This window comes from Epargyreus clarus, unplaced genomic scaffold (assembly GCF_041222505.1).
Source record: "Epargyreus clarus isolate Ecla_fem2 unplaced genomic scaffold, WU_Ecla_fem_2.2 ptg000009l, whole genome shotgun sequence".
Classification (NCBI taxonomy): domain Eukaryota; kingdom Metazoa; phylum Arthropoda; class Insecta; order Lepidoptera; family Hesperiidae; genus Epargyreus; species Epargyreus clarus.
In genome coordinates this window covers 3,976,237-4,001,772 of record NW_027332217.1, presented here as the reverse complement: position 1 = coordinate 4,001,772, position 25,536 = coordinate 3,976,237, and the positions used below count along the sequence as shown (strand labels likewise).

The window sequence follows — 25,536 nt, the reverse complement described above, 5'->3', positions numbered from 1 at the left end:
ATTAGTAAACTTTGCTATATAAACGTCCAACCTCATAGTTTAGGAACTTTTTTGATAGATCCGCTCATATCATGGAAAGTTTTTATATTGTCATCATTAGGGAGAAACCAACTATTTCTTGCGTAAGCAGTTTCGGTGATTAATTGGTATTGAATGATCTACGCTTAGGACTCCAGCAGATGTGTTAAACATCGTTTATTGACGATTTTGTTGCTTTTCGGTGTTTAGAAGGAGTTCTATATATTTAGAAGAAGTTCTAGCCTTTGGTTTGTCTTTGACTCTTAAAAAGAATATTACTGATTTTTTCTTGTTTTATAATGTTCGAAATAAGATGGACACAGCGACAGTTTGACATTTTGATTTATTTTTACCCGACTGCCAAGGAAGGGTTATGTTTTTCGCGCGTATCTTGTATGTTTGTCTTTCTTTATTTGATCCGATCTAACAAACGGCTGGATGAATTTCAACAGTTAAAGTGTCATTATATTTGTCTCAATGACCCGAGTGTCCTTAGATAGGTGTTAGTAAAAAAAAATCAAAATGGCGGATTTTTGGCGCGAAATAGTAACACATTTAAAAAAAAAAGTTAACCGAACCTATCGAGTAGGGTATCAAATGAAAGGAAATTAAACGGAGATTATAAAAACATATTTGTATATATATAAAACAGTAAGGTGATTGACTGAGTGACTAACTAAATGACTTTTTCATTTTTCAGAAATCAACGTACAGCCTAAACCAAGGACTTTACAGTTCTGAAATTTTGCACACAGGTTCTCTATATAGCTTGAATAAGTACTAAGAAAGGTCTTTTGGAAATTCTACCCTTAAGAGGGTAAAATAGGGGAAAACAGTTTTTTTAAAATCCTTTAATTTTGAAGCAACTACTATAAAATTTTGTGTTTGGCTTTCTGGATAGGAACAAGGACGCACTTATTTATCCCCCTCCCAAAAAGCAACCCCTTAGAGGGTTAATAATTCATTTGAACAATCGTCAATTTTGAAGCAAACTCTATGATATTTTGTATCAGGCTTGTTGGATAAAAATAATGAAATGCTACCTCTAACGAGATAAAATAATGCCATCAAAAACAATGCTTGTAAAAAAATCCAAGTCTCGCCATTCAATTCTTCTACCGTAAAAAGTCTTGAGATCTATGTAATACCAAGCCGGTAATGTATGCAGTCCCTACTTAAGAGACCTTCTGTCTTAAGGTATTATCTCACTATCTAACCTAACAACATCTCATGGGACCATACCAATTTTAAAAATATTTTATGTTCTAAATAAATTAACGTGGCAATCGTACTGCAAGTCACATTGTGTTTTCATCTTATCATATCGCATCACACAAGTACGATTGCCACGTCAATTTATTTAGAACATAAAATATTTTTAAAATTGGTATGGTCCCATAAGATGTTGTTAGGTTAGATAGTGAGATAATACCTTAAGACAGAAGGTCTCTTAAGTAGGGACTGCATACATTACCGGCTTGGTATTACATAGATCTCAAGACTTTTTACGGTAGAAGAATTGAATGGCGAGACTTGGATTTTTTTACAAGCATTGTTTTTGATGGCATCTCATTCCTTTTTGTAGATATTTCTACTCTTTTCCTTTCCGGTACCTTCCACTAGTTGAATCTCAACAACAGATTTTTTAAAGGCAATTAAATTGTTTAGGTAGTCTTTGTAGTTATGTAAATAATCTTGCCATTCATCATCACTTTCATTCGAACATGACAATAAATTAAATCTAAAAAAGTTACTATTTTGACAACTGAAATTATGCCCGTTATCCTCAGGAAAAACATTCTAAAACATCTCTACTGATTGTGATTTATTTATTTATTTATTTATTGGGATTTAACGTGTCTTCGTATTAAATAATCGACATCCCTTACTTTCTTCTGAATATCCGACAAAAATCATTGGTAATCTTTCACTGACTTCGTCGGACTCCGGTTTTTGATATAAACCACAGTATTTACTGCTCTTGCTCAAATTAGTTTCAATTTATAATAGACTTCTGACTTCTGAAATGAAATGAAATATTTATTTAATAATGATAACATCAGTTTTAGACTTGTCGCATATACAATAATAGTTCTGTTAGCTGTTTCAACCACAACAATTTGTTTAGGGGTATACAGTATCGCCTTCTAATGTAGAATTCCATTTGTTGATAAGAAAATATTGAAAGCTCTATTACAAAATGTCGTCCCACCATCTGATCTCATACATTTGTTCGACTTGCTAGTTCCTTTTTCAACACTTTATATTTTTTAAATTTCTTAAAGACTCACTCTTATGTTTTAGAAAATAAACATTCATCGTGTCATTCGAGAATAATAGTCGATAAATAATAACATGTACCTTGAACCGTTGAGTGAACTAGCTTCCATGGGACTACATAAATCTGTATGTACGATCTCCAGTATATCGTTCGTTCGCGTTCAGAGGTTTGGAAATGGTTTCTTACTAGTCGTCATATCCGTCGGTAATGTTCACATTATCAAGACCAGTCATAATATTCTTTAAAATTCGCATATATTCCGGATTAATATGGGCTAGTCTTCTATGCCAATATTTATTTGACATTGTCAAATTACATATCGGTGATTTGACAAATTGTTTAAATTTATATATACCATTTACGTTGTGGCCAGTTGCGATGATAATATCCATAGAGTTACTAATAGTGCAACCGTTTTTCAAAATTAACAGTAAATCCTTTTTCAGTAAGTTTACTCACCGCTAACAAATTCATACTTAAAATTATTTATATTAAAAAGGTTTCTTATAATAATTTCCACGTATTTTCCGGGTAGGTACTAACACAAAATAAAAACTAACAGAAGTAAATCTTCATACAAAGTGGGCTGAAGTAACGCACACGTAGACACCACTTACCGACTCGTTATCTCGGGGGGACTCGAGCGCATACGTGCGCGACTGTCAGTTCATTTCTGACACGCGTTTGTAACTGTTTTGTACAAGCAATGGAGCAAAATAAAATACCCTAATTGTGCAATGGACGGTTGTTTAAATTCAACGTTAAACTGTGGATTTTCGTTTTTTTATAGCTATCAATTATCAAGCCACTAGGAGCTGATATTTTTGGTGATCATGGCAAGAATATGTTATAAAGTGGATATCTAAGCTCGATTTATATAACAGTTTCCTATTTCGAATCATTTGAAACGAACTTAACTAAATTTTTGTAATATTGCGTTGAAATGTTACGTACCTAATATTACGTAAGTTGAAAACATGATTTTTTGTTCGTATATATATTGGTTTGTCTTTAATGCCATTTGGTAGGTTTATGTCTAAAACGGATAGGGCAAAAGGAATTGTGTAATTAGGGTAATCCGTTTAGAAGTTATTAGGGATTTTCTATTGTGAACATTATAATTTTTTATGTGCTTACATATAAAAAATATTTTCATAGACATTTATTTATGCTCAATAAGGCCGAAAGGAGATGTTTCAAAATGTATGGGCTCCCGGCCACCTTTTGTAGACTATATTAAAAATTAAGAAAACTTGCAAAGAAGGGGGTTAATTTTCTTCAAATCATGTTCGTTTAATTGTTAAAAAACAATGATTTACACTTAAACTTGCAACACAACAGTGGAAAAACATCATGGCGGTAGTGATTACCGTAATAATGTCATCTGTCATTCTATTTTAACTTACTATATACATTATATACTTTTTAATATATTTTTTTACGCGAATGGGCGTAGATATATAAACATTGTATTGTGTGAATTGAGAAACAAGGCCTATATTTGATAAACATTAATTATATTTACTTTCATAAATCTTGACTTAAAACAAACATACCAAAATATGTACTTCTATACCAATTTATTTTAGTTAAAACATTTAAGTGTGTAAATAAAACAACTTTAAGTACACATTTGATCATATTTTACTTACTCTTCACTTAAATACATTATTTATTCATTTTAAATATCTTCCCTTATCAATATTTTCATCCTGTGACGAGCTCAGCCCAAACATCAAACAATGGGCATAATGTGAGCGCAACTACCTACGAGTACGGTTCGTTGCCCAGCGATGCAGTTGCAATAATAACTGATTATTTTGTCATCCCAAGAATGTCCATGTCTTGCTAATGTAATTATCTAAAAAAGAGAAATGTAAAAAGATTAGCTTCTGTAGTTTAAAATTATTTACGATTATTTCACGATTAATACAACAACTGATGTATATTTTACCTGATGATATTGAATCCTTGTCAACACAATCCACAGCGATCGCACGAAAATCACAAGAGTCCATAAAACATAAGCTGGGTAAACAAGTAAGGTAGAATCACAATAATCGTAAGCAGCACAGAGCAGAAACATATTCAGGATTAAAATGGAATCTTCTCATCAGTACCTACATATTTATTCAACGTTTACATTGGAGTCCACTATTATAATATGTATATATCCACTTTTACGCATATCAAATTGACAACTTCTTCTTTTTTAATTTGACATGTCACTTACATCTATAAAACCAGATACTATTTAAAAGGTGGTTTTGTTATTATTATTATAAATAATTAATTAAGTTCAGAAATAATGAGGGGATACCCAAAACAAAAGCCAGGTTGTAAAGTACTAAGGTAACAATAACTTTACGACAAAAACAGCGAAATACAGAATTACCGACATCCAAAGAGTATAGTAACCTATGTGTGGGGTACACATAGGTTCCCGACATCGACAGTTTTGAAAACTTGACATTGACAGTATTCCGCCATATTTAATATTTCAATGAGGATTGCTTATTTTAAATATTTTTAAACACGAATACTTTAGGTTATCAAAATATATGTGTATTTTTCTTCAATTATGCAAATTATTCGTGTTTTTTAGTTATAATGTACATAAGATGGCCGAAAATGAAACATCTCCTTTGCCTAAACACTTGTTTCCTTGGAAACAAACTTATTATTATTTTATAATGCGGTGACAGTTGCTAAACCTCACGACAGTTATTGTATATTGTGTATGTTACCGTTAGATTGTAGAATACGTTAGCATACACATTAACTAGACTTAAGATTAGCTAGAAAATATGCAGATTAACTATGTAGTTAAAATTCGAAACATCTTTTCAGACTTGTTCTTAGGGCTAAAACACATGCCTTTTTACGACACGACGACGTATCGTGACACATAGCGACATCGTGCCGCAAAGCGATATTGTTTCGTGAAAATATACAATGTTTGTCGTAAATTCATGACACGACGACGCATCATGGCATGCACGGGTCGACGTCAAGGGGTGAAAATTGATACAATCTCGTTTTGTACTTTAGGTAATGGACAAGCTAATCTGCGTTTTAACTGATTTAGGCACATTAGCCGTAACATCTAGTTTTTTTCTCATGACATTTGTCAGAAATTCGGAATGTTTTTGATATTATATAACTTTTTAGGGTTCCATACCTAAAGTTTAAAACGGAACCCTATTTCTAAGCTGTCCGTTCGTTTGTCTGACATAGAGCTCTATTTCTGGAACCTTAATACATAGAAATTTATTTTTTTTACGGAATATGTATAATGGTGGCCGCTTTAACAATATGTACTAAAAGTAAAAAGAAAAACTTTCAAATAAAGGAGAGTTGCCATACAAGGACCTTCTTTTTCTTTATAAGGAGGAAATCTTGAAAAGGTACTCGACGACGTGGGAGTGACGCCGGGTTATGTGGGACTTTAGCCGCACTAAAATCCTCCGGTGGCCGTCCTCAACGTTTGTTGGAGAACTCCGGGATCTCCGACTGAACGTAACAGAAGTCCTTTAAGCGCGATGCCTCGATCGAGCTCTGCCCTGGGAGAACAGTTTTCGCTCCTCCTAAACTATCCGGTGTTCACGACGGTATGCGACTACACATACCGCCGTCCTTCCCGGGGACACTTATTGGACGGTTCGAGCTCCCTGTTGCCACTCCCAACTTCGGAAGCCCCCTTGTAGTCGCTTCTTACGACAGGCACGGGATATCGTAACCCTTTTTTAGTCCAGGAACTACAGAGACAAACATATAAGGACCTGCTATTTTTTAGCGTTTTTCATTTGAAATGTTCACAATGCATTATATGGCTGCTATAACATCAATTAGTAAAAATAAAAATAAAATAAACAAATATTTTTGTGGTACGGAACCCTCAGTGTACGTACGAGTTCGATTCGCACTTCACCCATTATTTGAATTGAATTTAAATTGAAGTTGGAATTGAAAACGTCTTTTATCTCGAGAATAAAAACAATTGACGTCGCCTATAATAGTAGGGGAGCCCAAGACGGGATTTCGAGAGTGACTCGAACGCGGCAGATTAAGATATGGGAGATACCTTACATCCTATAGAGTATCTTAAACTATCCATTTGGGGGGTTCAACCAGGGAAGTCCATCAGACTATTAATAAAAAATCGTATTATCTATAGTAGCTTAATTACATGCTGAAAACAATAAATTTATAATCTGATGGTTTGAGGGCGGCGTTAGGGAGTAATAAGGTTGCAAAAAATCTATACCTGGACATACTCGAGTGCGGTATTTTTTTTAATACAAAGGAAATAATGCTAGAAAATATGCACTATCTGATAGCGCCATTTATTAGCATGGATCCCTGGAAAGTAATGGTGTACAACAAACTAAAGGAAAAGGCAAATTTTATGGAAAATACATTATTCTTTATATATTCTCATTCTGTTTTTTTTTTCAAATCGTCAATATAAAAAACCCCTCCACTAAATCGTCAGCTGCAACATAAAACATCAGCTGGAATTTCCTGTATAATAATCTTACGCCCTCGAGTGTGTCAAGATAACGTTTTTTTTTGCATTTTCGAAGAGTCACTGACAGTCTTTCGAATCGAATCGTCAGTCTTTCGAATGGGGGACTCATCTGGGGTAACTTCATATCCCCTTTGAAAATCTAATGTGCTGGTTACTTTTTTTCCATTTTTACCTCTCGTATGGCTGTCCCCCTATGCAAACCAGCAGATAAACATATTTCCGGCATCAGAGATATATACTCTATCACTAACCTTCCGCGCCTTGAGTATGTCTGACTCTGCTTTTTACATTTTTCGAATCATCTAGAAGCTATTTCCACGGTGAATCGAAAAATATCACACAACCTTCTCTTCACTCTAACGTGTAATCTACACAATCGTATACGTCCTATTGACGCTCGAGTTTCTACCCATTTAACATCATGGGCTCCCCTACTACTCGTACATTTCGCGGACAGAAACACAGATTCATTAACTGCAAATGTAACTTTGTAATCCTATATAACTTATATAGGATACAAAGTTATTTAATGTAGTTGGTGTATCTAGATAACTGGACAGAAATTGCAAAATATTTTAGTTTTTCCATGAGTTATATACTAAACACTAATTGTACCCTCAATTTCAACGTTCTATGTCTGCTGGAAGTGCCTTAAACTTTTGATGATCGGTCAGTCAGTCAGTGAGTGAGTGACAAAATTACGAACTTTAACTACTTGTAATTCTTAAACTACTGGTTCAAATTGCATGAAATTTGAAATGTACCGTGTCTATACAATGCTTGCTTGGCTCCTGAAAATTCAGGCTTCTAGCTTCATATGCAACGAAGTTACAGGGGGTCAAAAATGGGCCGAATTGCTTCGGGAAAAGTATGGTACGGCCGTGCCGCTTCTTTTGGCTCGACTTGGCGGAGGCACTGCCGTGCCTCCAGATGACCGAAACTTTGATTTACTGAAGTTATATATTTTATAGACCGTAAATAGTGATTTTTTTCGCGAAATAGTAACGCGTTTTAAAAAAGTTAACCAAACCTATCGAGTAGGGTGTCAAAATAAAGGAAATTAAGAGGATATTACACATACATTATATAATATATCTTATATATAAAATTCTCGTGTTAGTTACCGTACTCCTCCGAAACGGCTTCACCGATTTTCACCAAATTTTATATACATATTCAGTAGGTCTGAGAATCGGCCACTATCTATTTTTTTTTTACACCTACTCGTAAGTGATAAGGGTTGTTCATCCTTAACATTTTTTTATTTATATGGCAACACAACGTTTGCCGGGTCAGCTAGTACATATATACTCGTATATACACATCGAGATGATTGTCTGACTAAATGAGTGAGTTGCTGTGCCAGAGATCAACGCAAAGGGAAACCGCTGAACTTAAGCGTGCTGGAATTTTAGACATAGGTTCTTTATATAGCGTAAATGAGCACTACGAGGAGAAAATAGGATAATATTGTTTGAACATCTTTTGTTTTTGAAGCAGACAGATTTCTGGATAAAAATAATGAAATGCCTATTTCACTGCCTTTGGAAATTTTACTTCAGCCTTTTTGGTGCAGTCGGGTTTTTGATTTTTTAAATTAATTATATATTTTTATAAAAGTGGATATTTGGTCCCAACATTCGGAATGTAGATGTAGCAAATGCTACACATAATACCCATAGCTAGCATAATAATTGATAGATGATTGAGTTGTCTGTCAGAATCTAGACACAGCGATCAAACACTACACACGTTTGAGCGCTTGCCGTAGCTACTTTTAGCAACTGGATATGAAAATCGTGATGCATTTATGTATCACTTATTTATGTATCATTTATGAAGCTTAAACACGCGTTTTCGATATAGCATTCAAACGCAGCAAGTCGCTTAAACGTAAACCGGTATAGACGTAAAAGCCAATACGCGAATCGATATCCTAAAAGTAGCAGTGTGCTAAGGCCTTTATAATTTCTAAGTGCTCTAATCTGTAATGTATACTTAGTGGATCCATTAATTGGGTCATTTAATATTCGCTTTGTGACTTCTCATGACATTTCTTAAGGTCAGCTTCTCCGTAATTTTGGTATCTCTTCGTTAGAACAATCAATGATCTTAATGCATAAATAAGTACACAATGGTAGAGCAAGCCTAGATCTTAGTCCTCAGGTGTAGCAAAAATTTAGGGGACCAATCCACCCTTGGACTGGCCAGTTCAAGGGTGACGTATGCCACATGCCATTTTCTTTTGCTACTTTTATTACTTAAATTTCAATGAACAAAGAACAAATGTCATTTTCAGTCCTTTAAAATGTGGTCGTTACATCTAAACACGCATACAATCTACATATTGATAAAAATAAATATATCGAATGTCATGTCCATAATGTCCAAATAGTTCGCTGGATTCATTTAGGAATCTTAAAGTCTCAAGCATAAAGTTATTTCCCTATGTTTTGAGTCCAGACGCCTAATTCCGTGATATTTAATTGCGTCAGGAAACAGTACATATGAGCTCGCTTTGTGATCTGACGTCTAACGAGGGTCAGATACGTGATGAAGATGTACGGTGTACGTTTGTCAAACCCAAATATTATATGAGGTACGCTTTGATAAATTAGCAAGGATGTGTTAAGGACTTGAGCGTTATTAAGTGGTTGGGAGAGAAATTCATAAGGACGCTTATATAGATAGGAAGTTTGTATCAGATCATTCATTTAGATGAGAAATATTACTGAAGCACGTTATTAATAAATCAAGAACTCTTAAATTATTATTAATGAAATTTCGGTACAAATATATTTTAATAAGAACTCTTCTAGGGTACGTAAAGTATTTAAATCAATCGTGGTAATTGGTACCATTAGTATCTTGGTAGACAATCCTTTTAGCTATGGGGGTTAAAGTGGGATTTGTTTTTTAATATTTAAAACTAGTTCCATTTCTACCATGCTCATCCATACACACATTATTTTTCAATTTTAGATTTTTTGATACGAATTTGAAACTGGGTTGAGATAAATAATAATAGTTGAATTCATAAAATACCTAACCTACTACTAGATTCACCGCCCACAAACAGCGCTAAAATTCTGACATGTTATTACACAGTGCGTGAAACGTCAGTAACCGGATAATCTGAATACACCCCTGCGGTTTAGTTCATTCAAACCTGCATGAGCTGCAGTTCGCTGCAATGCAGTTTCTGCAAAAATCAGGTCAACAAACGTAGTACACGAAGATTTGTCAAGTTCGCATTAAGTTATGCAAGTACGGGTTACGGCTGAGATTTATAACTGTTCCAAATGTTACAGTTATTCTGTCGCTTGGAATATAGAAAATTTGCAGGTGACGCCTCATGTCATACACTGAATTGTTGACACGAGTAAAGGTGACATGTATTCAGAATTGACACAAGGTACTGAGAAGAAAATCTGAACATTTTTCTTATGAGAAAATAGTATGTTATTTTCTTCTCAATATTGATCAATATCGCATTATTTAGACATATTTGTGCTGTGTATACTGTAAAGAGTGATATTGATATTTTAACTGCGTGATCCTTTACTTAACCAATTTGTTTTGAACTAGTCTTCGAAGATGTACTAGTAGAATTTATATGAAAGTTTACCTAATATTAAAAGGGGGACATTCTAAAAAGGCTACTGAAGTAACCAGAAACTTTTTGTATGATGCGTATTCTTTATATTTTTAACAGTCTAAGTTTACGCGATGTCGCGATAAATTATACAATGTCAATGACTCGTGTTTTGGGAGTCATGCATCTTACAACGTCGTGTTGTAATTTATCTTTACAATTTTCTTTGAATTTATCTTTTATCCTTAAAAAATATGCCCTTGTTATATATTTATATTTCTGTTGCTATTCATAAATGGTTATAAGCAACTTTTTAGTTATTGTATATTTTTACCATAGATTAGTAAAGATTACTCACTGCTAACAAGAAAATGTACCCAGTTTTGAGAATTGAAATAGTTGCGTAAAAAAGTTTTGCCACGTCTCCGTGCTAAAATGTCCCTAAAATATTTGAAATTATTATTATAAATTATTTATTTATTATGTTAATTACGCAGTATTAGTTATTTATTCGTAAATTTTCTCTAAAATTGTTTTTATTTGTCAAGAATTCAAAAAAAGAACTTACTATAATAAGCTGTTTGTGGCTTCATTCAATTTCAAGGCGGCGAAGTATCTTTACTAATCTATGATTTTTACTTAAAATTTTAAATGGTGTAGTAGAAAATGCTCTTTAATTTAATGCGCAAAGTAATAAACTAATGTTAGCTACTTTCTTTACTTAACTTACTACATAGTAAGTACTAGTAACTATGCGTATATTAAAGAGAAATTCCCTGTCATGTGATACTAATCGATTTGAGCTGACTGACTGACCTAAATGATAGGATCTTTCTTATTACTATGTCCACTATGTTTACGGATGAAATAGTAGATTAAGCATAATATAAAAACATATCCGAGTAAGAGAAATACGAACTATTTAGCATTTTATTGTAATAACGCCCTTACTTAGTCAGCAGTACCAGTACATTTTTATACGAATTGATGAATAAGTTTAAATTTTAATTTTTTAGTTACTTTGTGGTTCATTTTATCGGTTTATGGTCATTCGAATTTTGCCAGACTATGAATTGCCCTTGTGAGCTTGCATATATCATGGGGCAAAGTAAAAGCAATATAATATTCCTGCTCGATCGATCAATGAAGAACGTAAGCCTATGTAGGTACCAGTACATTTACTATCGATTTCAAATAGTACTTCTGTAGCATTACCATGAGTTGGCATAGAAACGCCACTATAGAAATGGTAAATAGAAAACTATTGTCATTTTGCTAGTGAATAACATAACTACTATCGTTACGGTATTTCTTGACAACATCTGTCAAATTAATGACTCATGGGACCGAATTTGTATGGCAATAGATCATAATGACATTCGCTAGCGATTTGATTTCGATAGGTTTTTTACGTATCGAGTTACGTCACTACGGATTTTAGTTCTACGAGTAACCACCAGAGGCGCTATACAATTTTTCATACATTTATTTTACGCAGTCGCTAGCGAGTAATACTTTTGTAAACTCATGGTAGTCCTACTGTACTGTATAGAGGCGGTTGTAATATATAGGCGATAGCATTCACTTCAAATCAGAGTTACGTTTGGCCTTCTTTACCTATATATCAAAATCAACGCATTACTATCCAATTCCTAGAATACACAGAGATACTGTGATTTGTTCGGTTGAAGAATTACCTATACATTCGGGGTCTATCGAATAGGCAAATTTCCAGCGAAGGAAATTGAAACTGCGGGTCGATTGGACTGCGTTCAAACATTTCCTGTTCACGTCGTTCGTTAGATCATACGAATTTGGTAGGTCTCTCTCTAGACTTTACTTTAATAGGAATGAAGGAATTGAAATGGGAGAAAACTCGGAAAATCTGTTTCTCAATTTGCTATGATTTTGATCGCGATATTACTCAGTCGCGGTTTTTGTCGCGCGTGTGGATATCTGCACGCGTGACACATCCACAATCATGTATGATGAATCGGATCATAGAAACTTTATCGCAACCTGTGCTTAGTGAGTAATGTGCTTATGTAACGATGAAGGTGGTAAAACCCTTTGTGGTTCGACTCCGGCGGTACAACCGCTACTCCTATTTCTACCTAATAACAGCAGTGTTAGGTGCTGTTGTGTTCCGGTTTGAAGGGTGTGGTAAGGGACACAGACTTTTCCGAGGCGTTCCAGCATAGTCCTCAGGAGTGGCGGCGCATCTGTGGCCGACCTCAGAAAGGAATATCTAATCCTATCTGGGATTGATTACAGATGTCCATGGGCGGCAGTAGCCACTTACCATCAGGTGGACTGTATGCTCGTCTGCTACTTCTATATTATAAAAAAAATGTAACGATGGTATGCGAGTGGCACGTGTGCGAGTAGGACGCGTGTGCGCGTGTAAAAACGCGCGGCAGGAGAACACCCTTTTTATTATGTGATAGAAATGCATACGTTACTTGATTTTTGTGTGAAGACTAGTACAGCAGATACCAAGTTGATTTAAGTTAAGCAGACTCATTAATCATTTAGTTCTGAATTTAAATCCGTCTTTAAAGGTAATATATAGGCACGAATATGATTTAGACCTTAGTAGTGGACTATACCCTTAATTTTATTTGGCTTGGGGAAACTTTATGTCAAGCAGTGTGATGGGAAAAGATTGATCATATTTGGTACACCCCTAACATTGAGATATTATTATGGCATTTATAGTTAAACAGGCAATTAATGCTTTGTTTACACGAAGATCTTACTGCTAAAAGCATTACACGTTTATATGTATATAGGATAGCTGAAATCAATTTAATAATAAGAGCCTGAAAAGAGATAAATCCTCCTCGTATAACAAATGACATTTTATTTTTAATAACACAGAACAGTTATTACGGTATCCATTAAGTCTGGGCTTTAGCGGCACGAGATGTGATTTTAAAAGATCATTTTTCTTGGATTACCTTGGGAAATTCGTGATGGGAATATTTGGAGTAGAGCACAAAATTGTTTTCGTCTAGTAACTTGTTTGCTAAACTTATTTCTGAGGTAAAACTATCATTTATTCCTCAGAAATATTATTTTGGTAGTTGAGAAACTCGACACCTTTTATTCTGAGAACTTGCTCGCTCGCTGACATCCCCAATTTTACAAATATTACGATGAATAATTTTAATTGCAGTTTTTAATGCAGATAATTTTGAAACACTTGTTAAGATGCTAACTCGTTTTTCTATATCTATGCACAGGCTCATTAAAGTGGTGCAGGGTAACTGAATAAATTGGAAGTAAATCGGAATTGGGGCCAAACACATACTTTAGAAAGAACATATTAGCTACTTAAAAATGGATTGGGCCATGAACTACACACAATTTTGAGAACATATTTATGAACGAACTACTGTTCGGTAAATTTACGTATTTTTAAATGGATAAAGTTAATTTTAAGCTCCCTAAAGCTGGAATATTTGTTCTACAACTGCGCGACAGCTGCCGATAACACAAGTTATAAGACTCCCAATGGCCTCTCTTTTATGAAATATTGCTGTTTTTACCAATATATTTTAAAATATCTGGCTGCTGTTGGTTAGTAAAAAATAACGCTTATTTGCATATTTTTTGCGTATAAAATGTGAGTGCATAAATATTTATGTACACAGATGCTTTAGAAGTTAGACTTCTATGACATAAATAAGTATTATGGTAATTATAAATATATTCCCAACTTATGTCCTAATGCCTGATAAAGTATACGTTCAAAAGATACTAAAAATATAATTTATAGAACGGCAGATTTTATTTTGTCTTTTTGTGTGACGATGTTCACATATGTGTTAGAATATCACTTGAATGCAAAAGAAGTATAACTTCTAAAAGGTACATAAAAGGAGATATGTTTTACTATTCACGAGTGTAACATATAGCGTCCATGTGTCGTAAAGAAGATGTGTCGTAAGTCTAAGGCGTCCCAACTTTTCCCTTATGAGCAGTGATGCATCTATGATCAGCCAACATCAGCTGGTCTGCATGATCCTTAGCAATTTCTACAGCGAAACAAGTTATAAAAGTCTCATTTTTAACAGAGTTTTAAGCGCATAAAAGAAAAAGAAGACGGAAATTTTGAGGGAGGTACAACGTCACAAAAAAAGGCAGTATTTAAAAAGAGTTAGGGGCAGTTTATGTGTTTATGGAAATTATGTATTAATCTGTCAAAATGATAAAAGAAGTTTAACTTCTCATATTCGTACATGCTTAATTACATTATCACTTAACTTGTAATTCCAACAGTGGCTTTTTGTTAAGCCCACATAAACAAACACAAAGTGGAATAAGCTTCAGTTAAGCCTTTTACATATTTAATGCACTTATCCTTTAGCGTGTATATATAAATGCTCTGTGTAAATACATTATTTTGTTAGCGTTCGCTTTTGATGAAAAAACCCGTTTGTTAATTCTATTTTCTATTTCAAAGCTGCCGTTGTTTGATTTGTTGATTGTAAAATCAAATGGAAGCTTAGCATTCCATATTTCAATGTGAAATATTTTGTAATACGTAAAATTCTGTTTTTTTTTCGGTGGGATTACAGTTATTTTGGACATTTCCCTCCACTTTGCTAAATTGGTGTGAAACTCAGAGTTTCGGATTAAATCCTCTGTCTAATAAACAAGATATAGTTTGATTGATTTTCTGGGTCTGGGTATTGTACTTGTATTGATGTGTGTCTATCGTAATCGACAACACTACATATTTTTATTTATTTTACACAAACACATTATTTATAACCCTCATATTCATAACTCTACAATACTCGTTATGTAGGAACCTTTATTTTGAGAGATGACCCTTGCCAAGCCGGGAGACAGTAATGGACATTTTTCATTACTATTATAGGATGATAAGATTTATTATCATACGAAAACTGAAGACACAATACAAATAACAACACAAACATTGTTGTTACACCGCGTTATTTGCTGCCTGAGTTTATGTTCCGAGTTAAATCGCGAACAGTAAAACGGCCATAAAAGTGGTCGGGCTGGTTCCGATCCAAAGATAGACAGAAAAATACACATCTACACTTTATAAGCACATTATAGTAAGTAGAGACTTGCTTACAATAGGGCTGACAACCAAACAAAAACAACTTTTTAAATCAATTTCGTTATAATTAAGTTAAATATTAACTTACAAGGTATTGAAGCGTAAAATAAGAGTAAATATTTGCAATTTAAACACTTAAATTGATTTCCGATACTTAAGTTTACCGATTCCGAAGATGCAGTGTTGAAAGCTTATAAAATGGCCGCGTCGGTTCAATAATCGAGATAATCGAATCACGGCGTTTTTTACATCGAAGAACGAGATAAAAATAGTCCGAGTTCCTTAGCACCAAGTTAAATGGGCGTTGAGTTTTGTTCTTGTTGTACAACGAGCGGTATTGTTGGTTCGAGTGATAATCTTGCAGATGGACTAAATGAATAGACCCCGAATATCGTTCACCCGTTTTTTAGCTTAGGAAAACGCGAAAAAGCAAAATATTTGCAATTTCGCGCAAATTATAGTCCAAAGTTTTTATGTTGATTTTGTTGACCGTGAGCCGTTTATCATTGGTTTATATGGTCATTAAGTAATTAATTCATTATTTAGGTGCACTAACTTTTAACTAACTAATTTGACTTCTAATAAGCAAGTTGGATACTCATAAATTAATATACAACATCAATGAGTATTAGGAGTTTATTTAATTACCTCATCTATGTGAATGTGACCGGTGCGTTTTGTCAATTCTGAAGTCCCGTTCACATGGCGTCCCCAGCACGTTCTACATTACTTATTGACTTACTTTCCCTCGGATCACTTCACTGAAGTAGAGCACCTTTATTACTATGCTAAGCAGGTCCAGATTCTTCTCAACTTACAATGTAAGAAGCGAGGTCAAAGAAGGATTTGTTATCACCGTTCTGGAAGACGTATTGCATAATTTATACTCTGAATACCTGGGGTGAGTTATTTGAATGCCATGCTCGTGCTTGAATTATTAAAAAGATTCACCCCACAATCAGATGTCTGCGAGTTATAAAAATTTACGATATTGTTGTCAATTTGTAAAAATCGGTAATGTAGGGACAAAATCGCTGTACGTAACGGGAGTCTTTATCGAAATGTTTCGATTTAGGTATTTTTATGTAAATTAGCTTTAAAGAGGGATAAAACAAGAATGAGACTAATGTTTCAACTGTCATATGTGTCAGCATAGATCGACGGACATTTTCCGCGTCTTAATGGACAGAAATTAGTAATATTTTACAGTGTGAATATTTTATTGTTGTAAGCTTATAACACAGTGTCCAATGCTGATGTTATGGGTGTGGTAAGGCAGATAATTTTTAAGAAGCTATGTCAGTTATTCTTCAAGTAATCAAAGCATTAGTGGCCAACCTCATGTACCTCAGGTTTGAAGTCCACCTATTTGGAGTGTAAAAAAACTGTGTACTACCTGTGATGGATTTTTTTTGTCAATACATTTTTTTGTCAATGTCTGATCATAACCAGTATATGGAACCTCGTAAGGAACGATACCAAAGGGTTACCAAGGTAGTTTTAAACCAGAAGTTATGTTGCGACTTTGCAACCTGTTAACGTATTGTTAAAATATAAGAGTAGCAGACGAGCATGCAGCACCTGATGGTAAGTGCCTACTGCCGCCCATGGACATCTGTAATCAATCCCAGATAGGATTAGATATTCCTACCTGAGGTCGGCCACAGATGCGCCGCTACTGTCTCCCTTAGCACGCCCTTGAAACCGGAAGACAGCAGCGCCTAACACTGCTGTTATTAGATAGAAATAGGTGTGGGGGCGGTACCGCTGGAGCCGTACCACAAAGGGTTCTACCACCTTCAAAGTTATGTTGCGACTTTGCAACCTGTTAACGTTGTTATAATTGTGAAATGGCAACAATAATGTAAGTAGGTCAACGATGCGAACCATTTCATGGTGTTGTAAGTACACATCCAAAAGCGAGTCGAGTCATTGTAGTAACACATTAAATTATAATTGATTGATAGGGTTAATACGCAAATTTTAAACACTATGTTTCGGAATGAAATGTTTGAATTTCGCGAATTTCCGTGTATTCTACAAAACGGTATGGTTAACCCTAATATTTGCACGCTGAAATGAACACCAATGAAACCAAATAACTAGTAAATTCAATTCAATGTTTCGGAAGCCTGAATTGAATTGTTATTTACAGACAGTTATACTCTGTTACTGTAGCATCAAATTGAAGTTTATATAAAACATGATTCTAGACTCTAGACGTTTTCTACACTCACAGCCCTTCACGAGGATGCCCTATGTCGTGGGTGCCATGGACACATATAGAAATCTAAATTCATAATCTACTTATCTATCTGGCCGGGGATCGAATCAGAAACCCTCTACGCGTCAGACCGGTATGGTGACCGCTCTGCCACGCAGGTCGTCATAAATCATTCTTTAGCATATTGACGTACAGATTGGAATTAATTAAAGGTGAAGACTTTAACGCTTGTCATAAATGTTATAAAGTTTTATAAATTGGTACAACAGACGAGTTACAAGTAGAGTAGTTAGGAACTCAGTTGTTATTTGTGAGATCCTTGCGTGATGTCCCAAACAAGTCTAATTGGAATACGATTCGTCTTAATAATAGCCTGCGAGAGGGATACTTTTATCGTTGGAATAAAGGCAGACACTCTGTATTATAACAGATGATTTACAAGTAGAGTAGTTAGTAACTTAGATAGATAGATAACGTCTATGAAATCCTTGCGTGATGTCTTAAACAAGTCTTGCAAGTGGGATACGATGCGTTCTAAGAATAGCCTGTGAGAGGGATACTTTTTATCCTCGGAATAAACACGGGCTTTCTGAGTCTTTATTACTAAACGTAATTAAAAAGAAGGTAGACTGCAAATAGGTTATTTATTCGATGTTTCTGTGTATAGAACAAGAGAAATATTTTGCGATGTATAAAATAAAAAGTATATAATTAAAATTTTAATGAAATTATATTTTAATTAAGCTACGAGAGCAAGAAATTTAATGTGCAATTTTTAATTTCCAAATAACTAAAACAGGGGAATGTAATTTCGTCCGTTCGTTTAAGTTTCAACGGAACTACAGAGCTTTGTGTAGGACTGTGCAAAAACAAAACGCTTTGTTTAATGGAAATGAGTAGACACGAAACAGCAGTACTCCGTGTTCTTTCAATGTATAGTTTATTAACCTTAAGCTTAAGGAACTCTGTAATTATTTAAAATGAATACTAAAATGTCTTTATCTAATGAATATTTGATTTAGCGATAGTAACGGATTGATAAATAATGTAATTAGCATTTATTAATAAAATTTATGAAGGATTATTTTAGTCATGTAAGTGTATTGTAGTGTATGAGAAATAATATGAAGGTTCTGTCGTCTCACGTGTACACGTCGCGAACAATGGTATGGTATGAGCGGGGCAGGGTCCCCCCCTCACTCTGCTGGAAGCTGTGGCGTAAGATGGATGTGCGTGCGGTGTGTACAGCAGTGAGCCGATATAAACATAAGGTGAAACACAAACAGTACGTGTATGTTGGACATTTTAATTGAATAACTAAAACTTGCGGCATAAAAAACAGATTGTGTGAGTAAGTTGATTAGAACAAACTTGCTTGAGATCTCATTGAACAAGTTAAATTAATTAATTAATCTAAGTGAACAAGAAATTTGGTTCAATAGACATGGATATATAATTGATTCAGCGAAGTTCCTTTACAGCCAGGCACTTAATATAAATATCAAAGGAATATTATTTAGAAAACTACTTTAACGGCGCCGTTTAGTGAGGAGACTAGGCTGTTAATTAAACAGCTAATTAAGCGATACGGCTGACATATACGCAACAATTTGTGCTTTGTGTCATATTGCTTGTACCGTTAAGAAATAAAATGTTAAAGTTAAATTACTGTGGACTCTAAACATTGTTTTATGACGCTGTATACTAATTATAATTAACTTTAGCTGTACTTTGACTTCAAAGTAACTTAAATTCATTTTTTATGTACGCACTTTGTTTATTATGAATTCATAAGGCACAATGGTAGACGTTTGGGGACTTAATCCTAGATATAATGTCTAAAACAGTTGTTGTATTTTGTAGGAAGTGTGTATTTGTGTGTGTAGCTAGTGTGGTATGACAAATACGAGTGTAGATGCATAGTTAATTTGACCATAAACAAAACCACGGATCATTTTTTTTTCATAAATGGATTTTATTTAATGTATAAATTATTTGCTTTTATTTTTTAAATGTCTTTTCAAACAATTTTAAAAACCTAGGCACATTTTTAATACTTTGCAGAAAGAATTTCATGTAATACTTTATTCTACGGACCGCTTAAGTTAATTCACTCTATGCAGTTTATGTGTCGAGCATTTTAGTTCAAGTAAGTTGTCAAGTTTAAGTTACCGACTGAATCCATCTTAGTGTTCAGAGTAGAACAACATCTCTTCCCGGCTATAGATAAAACGTTTGTTTTATTAAGTTAGTACGGAGTGTAAGAAGATAGTTGGTATAACAAGGGAAGACTGTTTGCCTTTTTAACACGCTTTTATTAGCTTCAGACGTATGTATGTTGGTATGTTAGTATGTAACGGAATTTTTGAACATGATTTTAACCCCCTTCAAAACGTCGGATTAACTCGAAATTTGGCATACTTATTAAGGACCGATGACAATTCAATATTTTAAACATTAATAGTTTTGTACCATTGTCCTTATCAACATCCTCTAGATTAAAGATTTTCGAGGCGAGATTTTTCAAACACCTTCAGCAAAGTCCATCGCAACTTTAGATTGCAAATAATTATTGCTATTTAGTTTCAATAGGCGTAACTTTTATATCGTGATTTTTAGTTTAGAAAATAATAATGTTATTTCCCTATAACTCAAATGTTCTGAAACATATCTATAATGCGCTCTTGTAGAATGATTTTTAGGATTCCGTACTCAAAGGTTAAAACGAAACCCTCTGCGGTCTGTTCGTCTGTCGTTGGGATTTATCTCTTAAATCGTAATAGATAGACACTTGATTTTTTTACAAACGATGAATAATGGTGGTCGCTATAACGAGAAATACTAAAAATTAATAAATAATTATAGTTCAAAAAACTAAAAAACACGCTTTTATGATAAAATCAACTCAAAAGTAGAAAATAATTTTCAATCTAAGAATCAATTAAGGAACAGTAAATAGTATAATTGTGGAAAAAGTGTGGAGTGCTCCATTTATCAGGTTCGAAAAGCACCCCACACTTTTTCCACAATTATACTATTTACTGTTCCTTAATTGATTCTTAGATTGAAAATTATTTTCTACTTTTTAGTTGATTTTATCATAAAAGCGTGTTTTTTAGTTTTTTGAACTATAATTATTATATAACTGAAATAGAAAACATTAAGAGGTCACTGACACCCATGGATATAAATAGACTTATGCAGGTTTTGAAGGTGGTAGAACCCTTTGTGGTAGGACTCCGGCGGCACCACCGCCACACCAATTTTTGCCTAATATTATGAGTGTTAGGCGTTGCTGTGTTCCGTTTTGAAGGGTGTGGTAAGGGAGAAATACTTTTAAAAGGCATTCCAGCTTTGTCCTCAGGGGTAGCGGCGCATCTGTAGCCGACCTCAGGTAGGAATATCTAATCCTATCTGGGGTTGATAACAGATGTCCATGGACTGCAGTAGCCACTTACCATCAGGTGGACTGCATGCTCGTCTGCTACTCCTATATTATAAAAAAAAACATGAAGCGACTATTTTAGTCCTCAGCAGTGGTAACATACATATGTGATCAGCTGCAGATAGATCTTACCGACCTTTAGCTGGACTGCAAACTAACATTTAACACTGCAAAAAACATTTAACCTCAAATATGATTTCAGAGCCCTAAATCCTCTATGGGGCCCACCATAGAGGCATAGTTGGTTGTATAGACTAACTCGGAATGCTTCATATTCAATGTTCGTATTAGTATTTCTGGCGTACCACGTTCTTAAAATTGAACGTTAAAGCTTTACATTGGCGTTGTAATGTGTCGAATATGCTGCCATTTCCTTTCTACAAATACGAAACAATTCACTTTCATGTCTTGTATGAAATAGGGACTGTTCCTGTAAAATTCATGTGAGATTTTTGTGAATACTCATAATTGCGTAAATGTAAACAAATATGTAAGTTAAAAGTTACAAAGAGATAAAGTCTTATATGAATAAATACACAGAGATAATAATTTTAGACTCTGTCTCTCTATTGGGGCTCCGAAGCTCGAATCCAAAACACACATCTCTGATTTTTCAAAATTATGTGTGTTTTAGAAATAAATTATAGCAACAGCTTAAATGACGAAGGAAATTTGTACGTCTAAGAGTTCTTAAAAACAATGCGTAAGGTATGTAAAATCTACCAATTTACGATTGGCCAGCGCGATGGACCATGGCCTAAATCTCTCTCTCTCTCTCTCTCTCTGAGAGAAGACCTGTACCCTTACCATGAGTTTTTACGTTTTGACGAATATGACTGTTTTGGTATTTGTTTACGTATTTGCCCATACAAATTCCAATCAGCGCCCCTAGCGGTTTGTATCAGAACTATAGTGTCAGTAACGTAACATTAAATGTCTAAATTGACTAAATGGCGATTTATGTTTTGTCTCTCTTTTTTGCGAACATGTGAGGCAGACAAAAATCCTTGAGCACTTACTTATTGTTACGTTTACTCAGTCTACTGAAGCAAACGGAACAGAATAATGGATTGAGTAAACGTAACGTAAAATTGTGGGATATTTTGAAAACTCACGGTAAGGGTACTGTGCCCAGAAGTGCTACAGAAATGAATTGACGACGAATACACAATGAATCAGCATAACACGAAATTCCATATCAACTTTAATAAGGGTACGTTATAGTATCCCTGTATATTTTTGTATACATTAAATTCTATGTAACTTCCCTAGATGTTCCGTAGGTCCCGTCCTCTTTATATCTCCTCCGGTTCGGGTCGTCCTGTGGGAACTCCCTCATAAAAGCGAACACATGAAGTTTCCCGTCCCGTGCCCCGTTACTGGTACTAATACTGTTATTGATATGAGAATTCCGTGATAAGGAAATGGGGTAAAACAGGGAAATAGGGAAAATGGGTTTACTTCAAAAACGAATAATGCTTTTTGTAACGATTTCTACACTTATAACTCCATACTAGGATCTTAGTGATGTGGGTTTTATGGACACACACAAAGATGAATAGATAAGTAATCTAGACCCAGAACAGGAATAAAAGTTAATCAGGCAAGGAATCAAACCCGAGACCCATTGAGTGTTAGAAAGGTATGGCAATCTCTTCGCCACACGGATAGTCTTTCAGTCGCCGATAGTCGATCGCCGGTTATGGTCTTAGTTCCCTATTTATCCTACTTGAATTCTTAAAGCAATTTCGTCTTTTCAAAAACATTTTTATTGGTAGGCCTAAGGCTATATACTAACCAATTACGTAGAGAATACCGAATTCTATCCCTGACAAGTCAGACATATAAACTATCTTTTAGTCGCAAAACGTATCATGTAGAGAGCATTACTATTCAAACATGTAATCAAATATAATATCTTGTAATCGGTTGAGTTGACTCGACTTTAATCTAGTACTTACTGAGATACGAGACTTCGTAAATAAAGTTGAAATGAAAAACAAAATCTCCGTGGTTTATGCATGCATCGCTCGGGTAATGGAAACACGTAGAGATCTGTAATGACTTGGAGAATAAAAATTGTATCTGTTTGTGGTTACTTTGATAATACTGGAGTACAGTTGTTTGTGAAGTTGAATTATCTCGGAATACGACTCAAAACAAAAAAGCTTATGAGGAATTATGTCCGCATTATATCTTCTAATACTGGTAATCAGTACAAATTATGCTACACAGATTGTTTGATTGTGTATCGAGACATACTCGTATAGTGCTTGATTGGTCAATGGGATTTAATGTAATTGAGGCAGCATGCGAGCATGTCGATCTGTACCCTTACCATGAGTTTTTACGTTTTGACAAATATGACTGTTTTGGTATTTGTTTACGTAATTGCCCATACAATTTCCAATCAGCGCCTCTAGCGGATTGTATCAGAACTATAGTGTCAGACAAAAAGACTTGAGCACTTACTTATTATTACGTTTACTCAGTCTACTGAAGCAAACGGAACAGAATAATAGATTTAGTAAACGTAACGTAAAATTGTGGGATGTTTTGAAAACTCATGGTAAGGGTACTGATGATAGTCTCTCTCGCGCATGGTAATCTGTAATCTCAGCAGCGTTGAGTGATCAGTCATTATAACTTGCTACACTTTAGGATGTATATAGAAAGGGTTAAAAAACACTATGTATGTAACTCCTCACCATAACCTATGAAATAAAACCACGGATCTACATAACTAAATCGGTTTCGTGTTACGGTGATACCGCCACTTTTAATCCACAAAAAGAACCTTTGAATTAAAAATATCTTTAAAGGTTTTTTTTTCAATATCTTTTCTTTTAAGACATATAATGACTTATTTCTCTCTTATACACATACTTGTACTAGATTTTAAACTTGCGTTTGATCTATATATGCCAATGATCCAATTTGGTATTAAATACTGCAGCATAACGTGCAAATACATAAGACTTTCCATACATCAACAGAACGATGAATAATTGTTGTAGTTTTAACTGCATACAAAAAGTATACTAAATAAATACGGTCGGTAATAAATATTCACATTGAGATACAGGCCGTTTCACAGAGAATTTCGGGGTAACGCTATCTAAATTGCCGACTGGCCGTGGGAAGCTGCGTCCATCCATCAGGCACTTTGCTCCACGGTAGCGATTAACGAATAACTGGCATGTTGATAGCGAAACGAGTGATGAGGCAATGATACCTAGTTTGTACTGGTTTTTCTATTTTGTATATGTAAAAAAGTCAAAGAGATATTTGTTAATGCTTATAAACATTATGAGGCGTGCCGTTCATGTTACGTTAAGTATCTTTTACCACGCTTTTATTAGCTTGGGTTGTATCTATGTATGTATGTAACGGAATCTTTGAACTCGATTTTTACCCAGTTTGAATGGTCCAATTAATTTAAAAATTTGAACAATTATTAATATCCGACGACAATACACGATTTTGATCTTTTTATCCCATTCTCCTCATCAGGATCGTCAGGAATCAGGATTAACGATTTTCCTTGTGCGATATTAAGGTGGTTTTTAGTTTTTAAACTATAATTACGTATAATATAATAGTAGCAAATTAGCACTTTGTCCATCATATACTTAGTGGCTTCTACCGTGTATATATTGTCGACTTCGATCGACTCTAGATAAGATTACATTCCTACCTGAGGTCGCCCACAAATGCACCTCTACTCCTTAGAACTAAGATGGAACGCCTCGAGCAATAACATCTCCCTTACCACATCTTTCAACGCAGCTATTATAAGACACAAATCAATGTGGCGGTGGTGCCTCGATATTTGAACCACATAGGGTACAACCACCATAACAGTTATTGAAAACGAAATAACCGTCGATCATTTAAGATGTGGCAATACCACTTAAGATATTTTATCGTATACTCGCTGACGGTAGTTAATTGCACCATCATGTAAACTAGTTACTAGCTTTAACAGTTATGTTAAAACCATAACTGTTAGTTTAATTAACGAGTTTTCGCACCCTCTTTGCATTGTATAAGGCGTTTATGGTGGAGCAATTGTTTATTGATTTTTATAACGGTGTTCTACACAGCAGTCAATAAATCGATTGTTAGGCATAATAGTCGCATAATCGCTCGTCTGTAATTAATTGCTGTTATGTGCTGTGCGTTTTCTTATTGCTCATAGAATCCACAGTTCAGTCATACATATCTTAGTATCTTATTCTGAAATTAAGTCCAATTAAGATTAGATTTAAAGCAGAGATGGCCTAGTGGTTAAGAAACGCGGCCTCTCGATCGAGGGGTCCGAGGTTCAAATCCCAGGCACGC

The 25,536-nt window shown here is 34.6% G+C and overlaps 1 protein-coding gene and 1 long non-coding RNA gene across 3 annotated transcripts in view; one reads left to right on the top strand and one right to left on the bottom strand.

Annotated features, from left to right (window-relative positions):
* Positions 1-25,536, top strand: part of LOC140744785 (uncharacterized) — a 95,477-nt gene that overhangs the window by 4,638 nt on the left and 65,303 nt on the right. The gene's annotated exons all lie outside the window — the stretch shown is intronic.
* Positions 1,834-7,727, bottom strand: LOC140744783 (uncharacterized). The gene is made up of 3 exons (XR_012102584.1): positions 4,254-7,727; positions 2,380-4,160; positions 1,834-2,039 (listed from the first exon to the last, which is right to left on the bottom strand). It is a non-coding gene; the product is annotated as an uncharacterized LOC140744783 (long non-coding RNA).